At 43.0% G+C, this 16,173-nt stretch overlaps 1 protein-coding gene across 3 annotated transcripts in view; it reads right to left on the bottom strand.

Moving 5' to 3' along the window:
- Positions 1-16,173, bottom strand: part of TIAM2 (TIAM Rac1 associated GEF 2) — a 141,923-nt gene that overhangs the window by 114,666 nt on the left and 11,084 nt on the right. For 2 of the 3 annotated variants that reach the window (XM_055433875.2, XM_088840853.1), the window contains exon 1: positions 14,053-14,207. The exons of the other annotated variant lie outside the window; for it this stretch is intronic. The gene's annotated coding sequence lies outside the window, so the exon portion shown is untranslated. Of the gene's footprint in view, positions 1-14,052; positions 14,208-16,173 lie in introns of those variants that run through there. 3 annotated transcript variants of the gene reach the window in all.

Here is a 16,173-nt window from a genome sequence, read left to right as displayed (position 1 = left end):
CTCAAGCCCCTCAACCCACGGGCACAAAGCTGCCACTGGGAGAGGGGCCCGCTGTGTCGGCCGCTCGAGGACACACAGAGATGGCAGGGTTTGGGGAGGAGGGGTTCAAAGGTGCAGAATGGCTTGGGCTTGGAAGCTTATGCCCCTGCAGCAGATTGTAACCTCACCTGGTCTAACTCCTTCTGAAGTTAAATAGCTTAATTTAAAATTTCATGTCCTATTTCAAAACACACAGCCCCAGACCCTGTCCTTTCCAAGGTTCGATCCACTAAGGTCTGCATCTTGAGCTCACAGAAGCATTTAATTGACACCTATTGAATGAAAGCAGCTTCACATGTGAGAAGGCTGATTTGGGCACAGACTACGAGCAGGAATCATCCTAATAGGAACTGGCTGAAAGATTGATGTATAAACCCGTGAGACCATGTCTCAAGAATGAACACAGTCCTGCCTAGAGAAAAGCCCAAAGGCGGATATGATGTGCATTGTGACCAGCTGTTCAACATCCCCGGCCAATCACTCCTGTAGAAAGAAAACAGCCCTCAACTGTGGCAAGAAGAATTTATTTAATATTTACAAGGAATTTATTGACAGGGAAGGGTAATCTCTGAGGAAAACTTTAGAAATGTCCCTGAGGAGTTTGGCAAATTGAATAGCTATTTATTTGTCAAGTTTCAGCTGGGACTTTTGTCTGAAGGCAAGAGAATAAATGGGTCAGATTTTCTGCAACCCTGAGTCTCTGAAATCCTTTACTAAAAGCATTTTATGGTATTCAAGTTAAAAAAGAAATTTTTATTGATAGAAAGCAGGCTGACAATATCAAAATGACAGATTTCCTGTGAAATTTTTTTAAAAGGAAAAGAAATAGTTAAAAGCCCCCGGTAGATAAAAACACGCACACTGGGTACATAATCTGCAGAAATACGTATCAGGCATACTAACGTTCCACAAGGCCCACAGCTGACCAGGAGAAATTTTAAGTGAAGTTACTTAGGGATAAATGAAATGGTGCTAAGGCTGTGTCTACTTCACAAATACCCTATGCCATGTGTACAATTATTCCTACAATTATTTTTTTATAATTAGTATAAAATATTGGGATTTAAAAAAATTGATCACAATCTCCTGAACCTGAAAAAAAAAAAGCCCTTATATTTTGTTGCCTGCATTCCCTTCCAATCCCCAACCTTATGAATGTGATAAGTAGCTTTTTAAGCTAAAATCACAAATAAGAATGGAACTTTTTTCATTTCTTTTTTTTTAATTGAAGTATAATTGACTTACAATGTTGTGTGAGTTTCAGGTATACAGCAAAGTACATGTGATTCATATATACATATACATGATTCATATATATACAATTCATGTATATATACATGAATACATACATGCATATATATACATGATACATATACATTCTTTTTCAGATTCTTTTCCCTTATAGGTTATTACAAAATATTGAGTATAATACCCTCTGCTATTCAGTACCTTACTGATTATCTCTTTTATATATAATAGTGCATATATATTAACCCCAAACTCCTAATTTAAATTAACTTTTTAAAATTGCAATCCATTACCACCCCAGAAACACCCAGCAACGTGGAGGAATTTCACAAGTATGTCATCAGGATCCCAGCAACCCCTGTGACCTACTGAATCTCTCAGTAAATCATCTTTTAGGAGGAAATTCAAGATTTACCTTTTCTTCATTTGCCTTGAGCTTGGTCTTGAACTGATGTATCAAAAATGTCAGCGTCTCCACTTTCACAGAGTAGAGAGTTTAGAGCAAAGGGAACTAAAATCCTCCACCTCTGCTTTGTCTCAGCCGGCACCGACTGCCCAGATGGAGCTACCACAGGGAAGTCAAGGGCGACCCCAGCGGACCAGATGGTGCTGTGAGGAGGGCTGGGGGCTGCCTGATATAGCAAGCAGAACAGAGGCTTGGGGACTCTGCACAAAAGCCAGATTTATGGCTGGGCGAGGCGGTTAAGGGGAGCTCAAGTTCTCCCAACTATGAGATATCAACAAGGCTTCCTACATAACTTCAGAAAGATTTTATGAAAGAGGAACCCCATCACTGGACAAGGCAAACATTTCAGATACTGATAAGAGCTGGAAAAATAAAAGATAAGGATGCACTATTAAACCCTAACAATATCTACTTAGTTCCCTTTATTTAGGGGTGGGAGGCTGCGGGGGCAAGGGGAGCTTCAATCATTCAGGAGACAAGCCTCAGAATCCCAGACTGGTTTGTGTCACAGAACTTGAATTTAAGCCCTATTCCCAGTTCTTAAACAGCATGTGAGTTTCAGGGTGAATTACTTGTGCTTTCTGCATCTCATTTTCCCCATCTGCAACTTAAGGATAAAAATAGCTGTCCAACCTACTCCATGAGTTGAGAATCAAATGTAGAAATACACGTGAAACCACCAAAAAAACCTGTGAAATGCAAACACTAATATATAGTGCTATTATTAATTTTTAGTTATAAATTTAACTTGGTACATTATAATATCAATATTATAACAGCCTGCTGTTTCAAACATGTAGCCATTAATACATTATATATGTATCGATACACACACACACAAACTTGGAATTTTTCAACTTCCAGTCTTAGTATTTATCTGATTTTGATCAATTCCCCAATAGTTACAGCACATAAAACTAATTTGTCAGATGTGTCAAATGTCAAAAAAGACAATGACACAAGTCATGTACCTGTATTATTACGTATTAGAAAATGTAAGAAAATAACCTAAGTGCTCACTGAACAACTGGCATTATGTTTACTCAGCTGATCTCAACCACTGCGACTTTGGTCCCCAGGGGACATCTGGCAATCTCGAAACGCATCTTTGGTTGTCACATTGGGGCACTGGCATCTAGTGGGCAGTGTTCAGAGATGCTACTAAACATCTTACAATGCACAGGACAATTTCCACAATAAAGAATTCGTTGGCTCCATACATCGTTGGTGTTGAGGTTGAGAAACCCTGCCTTAAAATTTTATTGCCTGTCTCATTAAAAACACTGAAACTGAAGAACAAACATGCCTAAACATCTAAAACCACAGCACTGAAACTAAGGTCCTAAACTTAACAAACTCTGTCAATATGGCCCAGACTTGCTTCTGCCCTCTTCAGTCGAGGAGCTGCACTTTGAATGCACAGGTAACAGGACCTGAAGAACTCATTTCTAATCTTAAGAAAACTTGACCCCAATTTGTATGAAGACACAGGCGAAAGGAACATCTGATCGCCATAGGAATAGTGCTTGGGGATAGTAATCCTTATAAAGTGGGCAGAACGTGGACTGCTCCTAAGGTCTCGAGAGCTAAGCATCCATTGTGGAGTCCCACTGGGTCTACTTCAATTCTACGGACTCCTTCCAAATGCATATTAAGAGATGAAAAGACAAACCAATCCGCGGCAAGGGATGCCCAGAATAGGACCTCAGAAGACAAGCATGGCTGGTACTCAGTAGAGGAAAAGCAATAAATTCCACAGGGACAACAGCCCAGCTTTTTGCACAGTTCATCACCTTAGTAAGTCAATTTATCACAAGCAGTGTCTCAGCACTCACACCTGTTTTTATAAAAAAAGAAAAAATTAACATCTGCAGCATTGTTAACAGAAGTGTTTGTCCAAGGGTTCATGACCCATTGTTGGGTCATGACATTTAATGATTTGATACCAGTATCTGTAAATGAATAGAATGGAAATGGAGCAGGGAATATGAAAAAAAAAAAGAGGGTTACATCCCAATAAGGGTAAAAATTGTCCAATGACACTAAATTTTGTGTGCTTATGTTTGCCTATACACTGGGTTGTGAATTAAATTTACATCTCCTTGAGTAATGGTCAAAAAAAGAGCTCAAAAACAAAGATTTATAAAACTGCCAAGTGGTAATTTCATCAGAATGACACATCCATTCTAATAAGATCCAATAGCAACCCAGGTCTAGAGAGTCTCGAAGCATCCAACAAATCATCACCCAAGGGAAACACTTCCTCCTGAGAGAAGAAGATCAAAAGAGAAAAGGACTCCCCATCAAGGATGTGCCACACATGAGGCCTTCACCTTTCTGCAGGCTACAAATTAAGACAAGCCTTCACTGGACATTCAAATCCTTCCTATGAAAGTTAAAAATGACCCCATTATAAAGTCAGACGAAGAACTGGGTCTAGAGGTTGTGTGGGATTCTGCTGGATGAAGAAAGAGAAGGACGAGCCAAGGAATAGCAAAGGGCACATCCAAAGACACGGGCACTCCAGGGCCACCTACTGAATCCGCAAGTGGCCAAATCAACAAGTGGACTGAGAGCAGAAAGCCCCCAGCTTGTTCAGGAAAGGTGACAGGGCAGCGAGGACTGGGCTCAAGGGTCAGGGACAATGTTGAGAGAGATGAGGAGCGAGAGACAGGAGGAGGAGGAGGGATGCGAGGGAGGAGGCTGGGAGATCTTGCTGGGCACTGCCCATCACCTTCACCTTCACGCCCTCCCCCACCCCGCCCCCAGCAGCATCCCACGTGAGCCATCTCCTAGGGACACTTCGGGATACCACCTCGGAAGGTGTCCCCAGCAAGCAACAGCTCAAAGATTCGTGTGGGAGGCAGAGTTGGCAAAAAAAGAAAATGTTCTTAGTGTTGATAGAAACTTGGGGAACTGAAGTAAAAGAAGAGTTCCGCTCACCAGTTCAGCGTGAATGTTTGCAGACACACCTATACATCCCCCCAAGCCCCCCACGTACTGGGCACTGGAGAGAAATAACAGCAACTTACGATCTGAACCCCTCCCCAGAAGCCTGATTAGCTTGTGTAGGAAGGGGATGCAAACATCAACATGAAAACATTTGTAGAATCAATAAGCAAGTTCCCAACAACGTTAACAGCCTTGAGTTTCTAAGAGATGTGGTGAGCCCAACAGTCCCACAAATATTACTGGTATGTTTCTGGAATGTCAGTGAATTGAGAGGCCCAGCTACATCTGAGCCATCACAGAAACTGAAAATATTTCAGGGTTTCTTTTTTTTTTAAATCACCTTTTCCATAAAAATTAACAGAACTAACATAGCCTAAAATAATAGTCTACATATTATATAGACTATAATAATATAGTCTAAATAATCAATCTAAAGATAAACCTTTTTTCTTATTTTTCTTTCAGAAATTATCAAAATGCATCTCACACATTTCCATCCATGCTGTTTCTAGCACGGTAGCATGGATATTTCTTTTTCTTTTTTAGTATCAAATGTTGAATTCCACTCTGCATTTGTCTCCCAAGTGTACAAGTCTCATTCAAAATTTAGCCAGTAGCCTGATCTCTATAGACCTGGTACTGCTTTGGTGACAGCCGGAAACAAAGATGCTCAAGGCTCAAAATGCTTAACACGACTTTTAAATAACCCTCTCTTGGAATTTTTATGAATATGGGATTCAAAGTGGTTCACATAACACGAGCCATTCTACAACCAGCGAGTTCAGACACGAGCTGGCACCTCCCAAGATTCACACCAAGATGAAAACAGAAGAGCAGGCATCAGAACCCCAGGCCGTAAACACACAGCCTCTCACTGACTCCGAGACTTGTCTGTGCAGCATGTGCTTCCATAAATCAGAAGCAGGCATCGCGCTCCCGAACCTCAGTCATATTCTGAGACCAAAATATTCCTTGGTGATTATACCAGGTTATTCTTGGCAAAGTATTTCTTCATTATACTACTGTTCCATTTAAGTTAAAAAAAAAAAATGAACAGGCTTAAACCACATGGTTTTCCCCTCATTTAAACAGGGGCTTTTCTCACCCTCATAAATGTGTAACTATTTTACTTCCATCCGGCTTACAGCCTGATTGAAGCATTCATTTCTGTTAAGTCTGTATCTGAAAGCCACAATATAAGTTGTTCTTGGGCCTGAAAGTAAAATTAAACCAATCACTGCTGAACTTTTCCATAAGACATGTATTATTCAAAACAAACCTGGGAAGATTTTAGCTAGTAATATTACAGAAACTTTCAGGGGAGGGGAAAAAAAGGACTAGTATTAGCACTGATAGCTTACCTTTCATAATTTACAGGAATTGAGAATGTTTGTCACCTCAAGGAGATGGGAGTGCAGACAGAAGGGGGACAGTTTAATATGTCCTGAGCTGCTGTGTGCCAGGGCTCCCCAGGGCACAAGAGCCCCAACAGCTGACATAACCATCCTTGATTTACAGGAAAGGGAGTGTTAGCCTCCATGGATTAAATAATTTGACCAAGATCCCTAAGGAGCAAAGGTAAGAATGCAAAGGTAGGAAATTCTGGATTTCTTTCATTTTTGTTGCTTCCCTCGCGGCTCAGATGGTAAAGAATCCACCTGCAATGCGGGAGACCTGGGTTCAATCCCTGGGTAGGGAAGATCCCCTAGAGGAGGGCATGGCAACCCACTCTAGTATTCTTGCCTGGAGAATTCCATGGACAGAGGAGCCTGGGGGGCTACAGTCCATGGGCTGACATATATGTATTATACAATATAATTTAAAATTTTTCTGTACTTTTAAAATCTGAAAATATTCTATGTCTTCCAATATTTACTTATTATTGATTCAGCTGTACTGGCTCTTATTTGCAGCATGTAGGATCAAACCTGGGCCCCCTGCCTTGGGGGCGTGGAGTCTTAACCACTAGACCACCCAGGGAAGTCCCTCCTTACCTTTGTTTAAAACGTCCAACTTAACTTTCAGGCTGCTTTTATAAGAATGGTTGTGACTCATGTCCCTTTCATAAATACCTTTCCCTATGGATTAGAGAAGGCAATGGCACCCCACTCCAGTACTCTTGCCTGGAAAATCCCATGGACGGAGGAGCCTGGTAGGCTGCAGTCCATGGGGTCGCTGAGGGTCGGACACAACTGAGCGACTTCACTCTCATTTTTCACTTTCACGCATTGGAGAAGGAAATGGCAACCCACTCCAGTGTTCTTGCCTGGAGAATCCCAGGGACGAGGGAGCCTGGTGGGCTGCCGTCTATGGGGTCGCACAGAGGCGGAGATGACTGAAGTGACTTAGCATGCGTGCATGGGTACCCTTTCTCCAGGCAGCAAAGGCTTCTGCAGTTGGGGGCCGGGACATGAGAATGAAATGAAGAACTGAAATGTTAACTAAGGAGCTGGAAGGTTCAAATGTATTTATTCTATGCCACTGCCTACCAAGAACACTTCACAAATGAGAATTTTGTTTTGTTGACAGTGTAAGCTGCGTAGTCATTCAGTATCAATTATAACTTCGAATGTACCCCCTGAAGGCTGTGGGGGTGGGACATGACAATCAGGACACTGTATGTGTGTTGGCTGGGTGGCAGGGTTGAGGGAGTGGTACGTAGAATAATCAAGGGGGAATCTTCCTGAAGTTTCCATTTCATCCAATGCTAAGTAATCTAAACATTGCTGCCATAATAAAGAAACATAGATCATGAAGTAAGATATGAAATTTACATTTTGAGATAAAATATAGGGGCTCCATGATATTTAGCATACTTAGGTGCTTTAGTTACATCATCAGGTATCTTAAGTAGGGAACATTTCCACTAAATAATGTGATCAATGTTTCCTGAGTACTTAGTCTGTGCTAGAACTGTTCTACGCCCTGGAATATAGCAATAAATACACTCCCTCTCCCAAAAAATCCCTTTTATGGAGCTTATATTATAGTGGGGAGACTAAACAATAAACCAGGACAGTAAATAAATTAGAAGGTGAGTAAGTGTGTGCTCATTCAGTCGTGTCCAACTCTTTGTGGCCCCATGGACTCCAGACCGCCAGGTTCCTCTATCCATGGGATTCTCCAGGCAAGAACACTGGAGTAGGCTGTCATTTCCTCCTTCAGGGCAGAAAAAATAAAGGGTGATGTGGGGGGAGGGGAGCTATATGTTCAGAAAGGGGAGCAGAGAAGACCTCACGACTGTGACACTTAAGCAAGGACTTGCAGGAGAAGACTGTGCAGATTCTGGGGAAAGAAAGAACACTGGAAACAGAAGACAGAGGTTCAAATGCCCAGAGTGGTGCACGCGCAGCAAGCCAGCATGGCTGGAGCAGGAGGGGTCAGAGAGGGATCAAGGAGCCACAGGGTCCAGCCCTAAGGGACACTGTAAGCCTTCCACATTGAGATGGAAAGTCTCTAATAGAGGGCTGTGAATAGAGGTGCCTCCTCATGGGGTGTATTTCAAGAGGCTGATCTGGACTATGGGCAGCAAGGGGGATGCCAGGGCCTGTCGGGCTGGGAGGGTCTTGCCGGTGAGAGGTGATGGGGGTCAGACTCCGGTGGAGAGTCTAGAGACAGGTGAAAGGAGAGCCAATGGGAGGCCCAGGTGGATGGGAGTGAGCGGAATGGTCAGAAACAACACCACGATCCGATCTTCGGTCTAAGCCCCTAGAATGGGGAAGACAGTCCCTCCCTCCCTTAGAAGGAAGACGAGGAGGTGGGTTCTGCATGTCTTGGGTGGGAGATGCCCGCTGGACATTAAAGTGCCAACGCTGAGTGGGCACTGGGCTTTGGTAGCCCAGAATTCTAGGAAGAGATGGGCCTGGGTGCAAACCTGCTCTCACCCACGTGGGGATGCCTGATAAACACACAGTGGATGAGCTCCCCGAGGGAATAAGTAAATCAAAGGAAGAGAAGATGCCAAAGAGGCCCAGGACCAAAAGGCGAAGAAATCAGGAGCAACAGGAGGAGCAGTCGGTGAATCCAGTTAAGAGGAAACCAAGGAGAGGTGGGATGAATTGAGAGAGAAGCATGGACACATACGCATTACCATGTGTAAGACAGACAGCCAGTGGGAATTTGCTGCTCGACTCAGAGAACTCAAACCAGGGCTCTGGGACAACCCAGAGGGGTGGGATGCTGAGGGAGATGGGAGGGAGGTTTCAGAGGGAGGGGACACATGTATGCCAGTGGCTGATTCATGTTGATACGTGGCAGAAACCAGCCCAATATTGTAAAGCAATTGTTCATTAATAAAAATTTTTTTAAAAAAAGAGGAAACCAAGAAAATATGTTGCCCACAAAGCCCCATTGAAAAAAGGCTTTTCAGGGAGGAGACGGTGAGCATTTGATGGTTCACGCAATAAGGACTGAGAAGAGAGGCCTTCTGAAGTTAGCAACGTGGAGGCTCTCCGTGAACCTGACCTGAGCAGGTCCAGGTGGAGAAAGCTGGGTTGACGTGAGTCTGAAGATGAGGTCCATGAAACTGAAGATGGTAATAGAGACAACTTGGCCAGGAGTTCTACCATGAAGAGTAGAGAATCCCATGGTTGCCAGGAATCCAAAAGCGCGTGGGTGGGTGGGTAGGTGTGTCTGTCTGTCTGCAGGAGAAATCCCAGCACGTGAATGGGGGTGACTGCAGAAAATCAGCTGTGGCAGGAGAGAGGGGAGACCTGCGCAGTCCTCCATCAGCCAAAGGGGAAGGAGGCTTCCTCCCAGGACTGCTCAGGCACCAGAAGGGGAACAGACCCTGGAACCGTCACCTTCCACTACTAGACAGACCAGGAAAGCATCTGAGAACTACTGACAATACACACGTGAGATAAGGCACCAGGAACAAAGGGTATCGACTCTAGTAAGGAACTCTTGATGATTTATCATTAAGGTCTTCGCCAGGTTGCAGTTACTTCTGAGTTTGGGGGTTTACTGTTTTGTACTTAACTTTTGATCCATTTGTGACCATTCTATCGACCGTCAACAGAATATATATGCAGATACACGTATATGACAGTGTCCGTGTGTGTGTTCCCTGAACGTGTGTCTGCTTCCATGGAGCTCTTTGCTCGCTATGACCTCTTGATATCATGGATTGTCCTGGCTTACGTCTGTGAACAATGCTGCTTTTCACTTGTCACTCCACCTTCCACAAGTGGCCACAGACGACTTGAAAACAAGTCTATCCACTCAGCTTCTTTTCTGCGGCTCGAATGATACGGATTTTTAGCTTTTGTCTTTCCCAGCCCCTACACTCCACACATCTCTTGAGCTCTTTACATCTCAGCAATCCTACCCTAACAATTCTGCAGTAAGAGATGTGTCACGGTCAAGTACAAAAACAGGATGGGGACCATTATCACTTTCCAGTGTTGTCCTAAAGATACCCAGGATTTCTAACCCTATCTTTAAGGTTTAGGAACGCCCTGGACCGACCTCTTCCTGACTCTATCTGTAGCACTTACCACATCCCTTTCCTAGAACAAAATGATAACCTAGTCTATCACTTCACACGTAAAGTTTATTTTTCCGAAACGGCCTTGCATTACCTTGGCACCAAAGCTAGAGTCCATCTGCTGTCTTCCTTTCCCTCCCAGAGCCTCTCTTGTCAGGCAGAGAACTAAGGAAAATGGCAGTCTTATACCAGAATGGGATCATGGAAAAAAAATTCTTAGTCTAAGGCTAAAACAGGAACAGATAGACAGGTGAAGTCTAGCCAAAGCTGCCTTATCACATAGGTTAATACATGGGCACCAAAAATTCTTTCTGGCAGTAGTTAATGGGAATGATGACCACGGACTGAGTGTATGGCTCTGAACTTTATTAGGATCCAAGAAAAACACGTCTTTGTCTTGTCTCTGACTGTAGCTTTAAGCTTGTCTGGTTTGTTAAGTAGGTAAGTAAATAGGTATGTAAGTCAAAGAGACACAGGAAGGAAGTGAAGGGGGAAAACAGATGGATATGCGCATGTGTGTATGTATACGTGTCTCTCTCAATTTATGAAGATCTATCAAGATGAGCTATGAATGTGTGCGTGCTGCATGCTCAGTCACGCCTGACTCTTCTGCGACTCCATGGACTGTAGTCCACCAGGTTCCTCTGTCCGCGAGATTTTTCAGGCAAGAATACTGGAGTGGATTGCCATTTCCTCCTCCAGCGGATTTTCCCAACCCAAGGATTGAATCATCATCTCTTGCATCTCCTGCACTGGTAGGTGGATTCTTTTTCACTGCACCACTAGGATGAGCCATGGAGAAGGAAATGGCAACCCACTCCAGTATTCTTGCCTGGAGAATCCCAGGGACGGGGGAGCTGGTAGGCTGCCGTCTATGGGGTCGCACAGAGTCGGACACGACTGAAGCGACTTAGCAGCAGCAGCAGCAGGATGAGCCAAAGTATTCCCAATTAAATAAGCAGGTAGTATAAAGAAAGACCAACAGGGCAACTGGTACCACATCTCAGCTCAGCAACTAACCATCTCAGTAACTCTGGACAAGCCATTTCAGTTTTGTAGGTTTTCAGCTTTCCCACTTGAAAAACTGCCTAAGGCCCTTTTCATTTCCACATTACCATAGACTATAAATAGCTAACAACAGAGTCTGAGATATAGTCCTTGAGACACTGACATTAACACTTCCTAGCATTTGGGAGTCCATCTAACATGGAACTGAATAATCAAAAGATACTCAGCATACCATCACTAAAATCCAAACTACTATAAATACAATGTTTAGTACCTTTCAAGAGTCAAAAATCCAGGTGTGTCAATAGTCAAAAACTCAGGTTTATCTATTTTATTTTCCCTGCCTCTTATATTATTGCTGTTTCTTTGATTCCATACCTTAATCCTTTTTTTTTAATGTCTTTCTAGTAAAGCCATTTTTACCTTGGCCTTTATTTAAGGTGAGGCTTCCCTCACTCGGTAAAGAATCTGCCTGCAGTGCAGGAGACCAGGGTTCGATCCCTGGGTTGGGAAGATCCCCTGGAGAAGGAAATGGCAATCCACTCCAGTATCCTTGCCTGGAAAAATCTCATGGACAGAGGAGCCTGGTGGGCTGCAGTCCATGGGGTCGCAAAGAGTCGGGCACGACCGAGTGACTAACACTTATTTAAGGTACACAGTTTCAAAGGACAAACACAAATTATCACTAAAAACTAAAAAATATAACCAGGACATCTCAGGTAGTACAGTGAATAAGAATCCACTTGCCAATGGAGGGGACATGGATTTGATCCCTGGTCCAGGAAGATTCCACATGTCACGAGCAACTAAGCCCATGCCCCGCAGCCACTGAGCCTATGCTCCGCAACAAGAGAAGCCACCAAAATGAGAAGCCCACGCACCATGCTGAAGAGTAGTCCCCACTCGCCGCAACCAGAGAATGCCCGCACACAGCAACAAGGACCCAGAGAAACCAATAAATAATTTTTTAAGGGCTTAATAGAAATTTTTTCCAATTTAATGTGTCCAGAAAGAACTTGTTCTGAATCTTCCATCAAAAGAAAATGCTTTTTCTTTAATCTCATAGTTGAGCTAAGGAATCTCAGCTCAGATTTATTTATTTTCCCTATGTAAATTAATCTTACAAAGTGGGCTAAACCTGGAGGCACACAGACAGACACGGAAAAGTGCCCCACCAGATATTTAGGAGCATGAGTTCCTCTGTGTCGTTCCCACATCCATTCAATAGCTGTTGTAGGGAGAGGCTGTAGGACCCTGCAAAAACTTCAGATTTCTGGGAAAGGGCAACATGGCTCTTCTCAAACACAATCTTGGACCACCAAGACAGCATCATCTATTCTACTTAGTGGTTAAGTGAAGGACCACTTCAGAAGGATAATCTCTTGGCAAGGAGCCCAGCCCTTATCTTACACTTCCAAGCCTCCCAGACCAGGCCTGGGGTAAGAAGAAGGCTTTGCGAGTCACTCCCTCTGCACTAAAAGTACCGAAAGGAAGGTGTTATCTGCTTGCCTTCAAAACACCACGTCGGTATGGATTAGAATCAGAAGGCTCTTCAACAGACTTCAGCTTCTGTCTACAAGGTCTGGTGAAAATCAAGGGGCTGACAAGTGTTAATGTGACTACACAAGAAGGCAGCTGGGGCTTCCTCCTTCCCTGCTCTGAATGGTTGCAGCCCTGTCAAAGCTTCACTTTCTATACGCAAAGGAAGCGTAATAAATAAAACCTTTATTACTACTTTTCTACCAACATCGCTATTAATTCTAACCTACCTGGGCAACACTCACATTCCTCCAGCCCCAAAACACTTCTCTATAAAGGAAGACACCCACTGAAGAGGCCCACACATTGCCCACCCTGAAATAACTCATAGCCTCACTCCGCTGAAAGTATAAAACTTTAGAATTCCTGAGTGTGATGGACGGAGGGCCACGGTGAAACGCTGAAAACATGTTAGGGAAAACTCCAGTAGCTGTTCTGTAGCACACTGACTTTTCAGAAATTCTATAAATAACCTTCCAAGTTTACAGTGACTTCAATAAAGCCTATTTCTGTCTCTCCACCTACCAATTTTCTGAGAATTACACGCTTGCCCAAATTAACGAAAAGCTGAGAGAAGTACTCTGCTGAACCCATCCCTCTAGCCCTGCTGATAAATTCAGGGCTCAGACAAATGCCCAATGAATGAGCCACCTCGGAGAGATGATGACATGAAACAGTCTTCTACTTACAATAAGGTTCCCCTCCCAACACACACACAGATTACAAGGGATTCTATTTCTTTTTCAGAAAGTTTGAGGAAAAGTTAAGGATAAACATGAATAAAGAGTGAACATCCAATTACATGTTCGAAAAGAAATTCTTCAACGAAAGAGCTTACTCAGCTCCAAAGGAAGGCCTGATAAAGTTATGTAATAACCAGGAAACTGTAAAATATAATCTTTGTGCACATTTTCATTTCTTTCCGGGCCCTCAAAGAAGTAACTGCTAAAGATAAGGTCATAGACATTAATGCTTTAACATGATCAGACTGAGAAATGGAACTTCTTTGACGTATCAGGAAAAAGAAATCCCTACAGCATATACCCATCCACTTTGGGAGAGTTCATTAGTAAAACAGGATGGGGAAACTGCCATCAGTCACCAATAGGTGAATGAAAGCATCCACACACTCCAGCTTGAAAGGGACTATTCCCTTGTGCTCACCAACGTGGGCCGCCCAAGTACAAAATCTTATGAAACAAAAGTCAGCATCCAATGAAATAAAAAGGAATATTTCAAGAAACACTGATCTCTCACACATAAAATGAAGCTTCAACTGCAAAAGCAGGGAAATGAACATTGATAGCCTTACCTTTGCCAGAACTCTGGATGTAACCAGTGCGTCTCAGGCTCTTTTAATTAGGGTCTCTGCATACATCCCCAGACTCCCTCTTCTTTCTGCCCATGGTAAGGCAGGAAACAACGTTCTAACACTTCAAATGCTCGGCCGTTAAGAGCTAAAAACAGATCCTGTGCAATGCTGGATATATTTTTGTCTGCTAGCTACACACCCTCATCATGTTCAATTTTTTCCATTGGTGGAAGAGTATGATGCAGGCTTAACCAGAAAGTGGTTTTCCATGGGCTGCCGGCAGCGATTAGCCAGAACAGCCTGCCATCAGGCCTGGAGCCGCTGGGCTCGCCCACGACTGCGCTGCTGTGGGCTCCGCATTCCAGAATTACCACCAAAGTTCCATAGGAACGCGGCTCCCCAGTTTGCTGAATAAAGGTTTACTCACTCGAAGGGTGCCTCAGCTGCTTTTTTAAGCCCCTTGGCAGGAAGAATACACACCTACCATCCTGGTGTTTGAGTGGTAGTAAACATTCTGTCTCCAAAACCACAGCTGGAATGTCGGCCATAAAAACCCTGCCTCAAGAGCAGCCCTTCAAAATCATTTTGTGATCTGCAAAATAGAGGGTGTGCACTCTCTGTGCCTTGCTGGAATTACTTCGTTTTCCAGAAAGCTGAAAACTACAGGGCCTTCCACTAGAAGTCCCTGTTATTCCAAAAGGTGGCTATTTTCTCCAAAAAAATGCATTTAACTGCCCTTAAAGAAAAAAAAAAGTGATAAACCGGAGGTTCACAGGTTTGGAAGTCTTGCTGTAGCTTTTGAAAAAAGACCCCCCATTTCAAGAATCCCCAAAAGATAAGGTGAGGTATTGGGGAGGGGGTGCTGAATGAGAGAACAAGATTCCATCTCTGCAGTAAGATTTTCCATTTTAAGTTTCAATTTTTGAAATTATAGTCCATAGAAGAAAACAGTTTAAGCAGAGGTTTCCCAGTTATTCTGGACAAACACATGACAACAGTTTTTTTCAGAAAGCACTTCTCATAAAAAATGTGAATGAAGGACTTCACCGGTGACCCAGTAGCTAAGACTCTACCATCCCAAATAGGGGGCCCTGGTTCGATCCCTGATTGGGGAACCAGATCCAAAAAGTTGCATATAAGATTCTACATGTCACACCTAAAGATCAAATATCCCGTGTGCCACAGTTAAGACCCAGTACAGATAAATAAATATGTTTTAAAAAGTAAATTTTTTAAAAGACCTGTTTAAAAAAAAAGAGTGGATCCATACATGCAACAGACAAGATTTTTAAGTTATACTAAAGACAAGATTCTGCTTTAGACACACAAGCTTTTAATTCCTTATCTTGCATTAAAAATGAGTATTTATGTACACACACATACATCAACACACCCAGGTACACACTCACACACACGCAAACTGAATTTTGTTTGCATATAGTTTCCATGTAGTGTAGTTAATACACGTTTGAAGATACACTTTCTAACCTTAGTTGACACATAATAAGAGCCATCACAAAATGTCATTAGCCCAATAGTTATAAAAAGCCATCTAACCTCCACAAAAATTTGTATTAGTTAACAGAGAACCAAGGAATTTTTAGTGCTGGTGGAGAAAGAAGAATAAAAATTTCCTGTCTCCAAGCCCCTCTTCATAAACGAGGCTTCAAGTGACTTGCTTAAGGCCACACCACTGCAGAGCCAAGACCCGTCACCCAAGTAACCACAAGCCCTGGGACTGAAGTCAGAAGGTTGCCACGGAAGCCAAGTCATCTAATAGAAAACATGGGAATTCCCAAAATGTTCATTTGACCTGTGTCTGTATTTAAAAAAAAAAAAGTCTAGGTAAATACAAAAGAAGAAAGGGCACAGTTTAAGTCACTGAGCTTCTGTTCCTTTAGATCCAGCACCATCATTTCTGTTACCCAAAAAATAAAGTATCAGCCAACAGAAAACAAGCATGTTTCTTCCAAACAACCCTGAGACAGACCAACTACTCCTTGATACAAAGGAGAGAAAGGGAATTATATCAGAACGAATATGTTTCTGAGGGTGGAAAACATATCAGAAGAACCATTAATTGCAAGGAAATATTTTTGTATCACTATTATTCTTAAGACA

Source organism: Moschus berezovskii, chromosome 10 (assembly GCF_049115385.1).
Source record: "Moschus berezovskii isolate FMDL1 chromosome 10, NW_MosBer_1.0, whole genome shotgun sequence".
In the NCBI taxonomy this organism is placed as follows: domain Eukaryota; kingdom Metazoa; phylum Chordata; class Mammalia; order Artiodactyla; family Moschidae; genus Moschus; species Moschus berezovskii.
The sequence above is the reverse complement of the archived record's forward strand: the minus strand, read 5'-3'. Positions and strand labels throughout refer to the sequence as shown.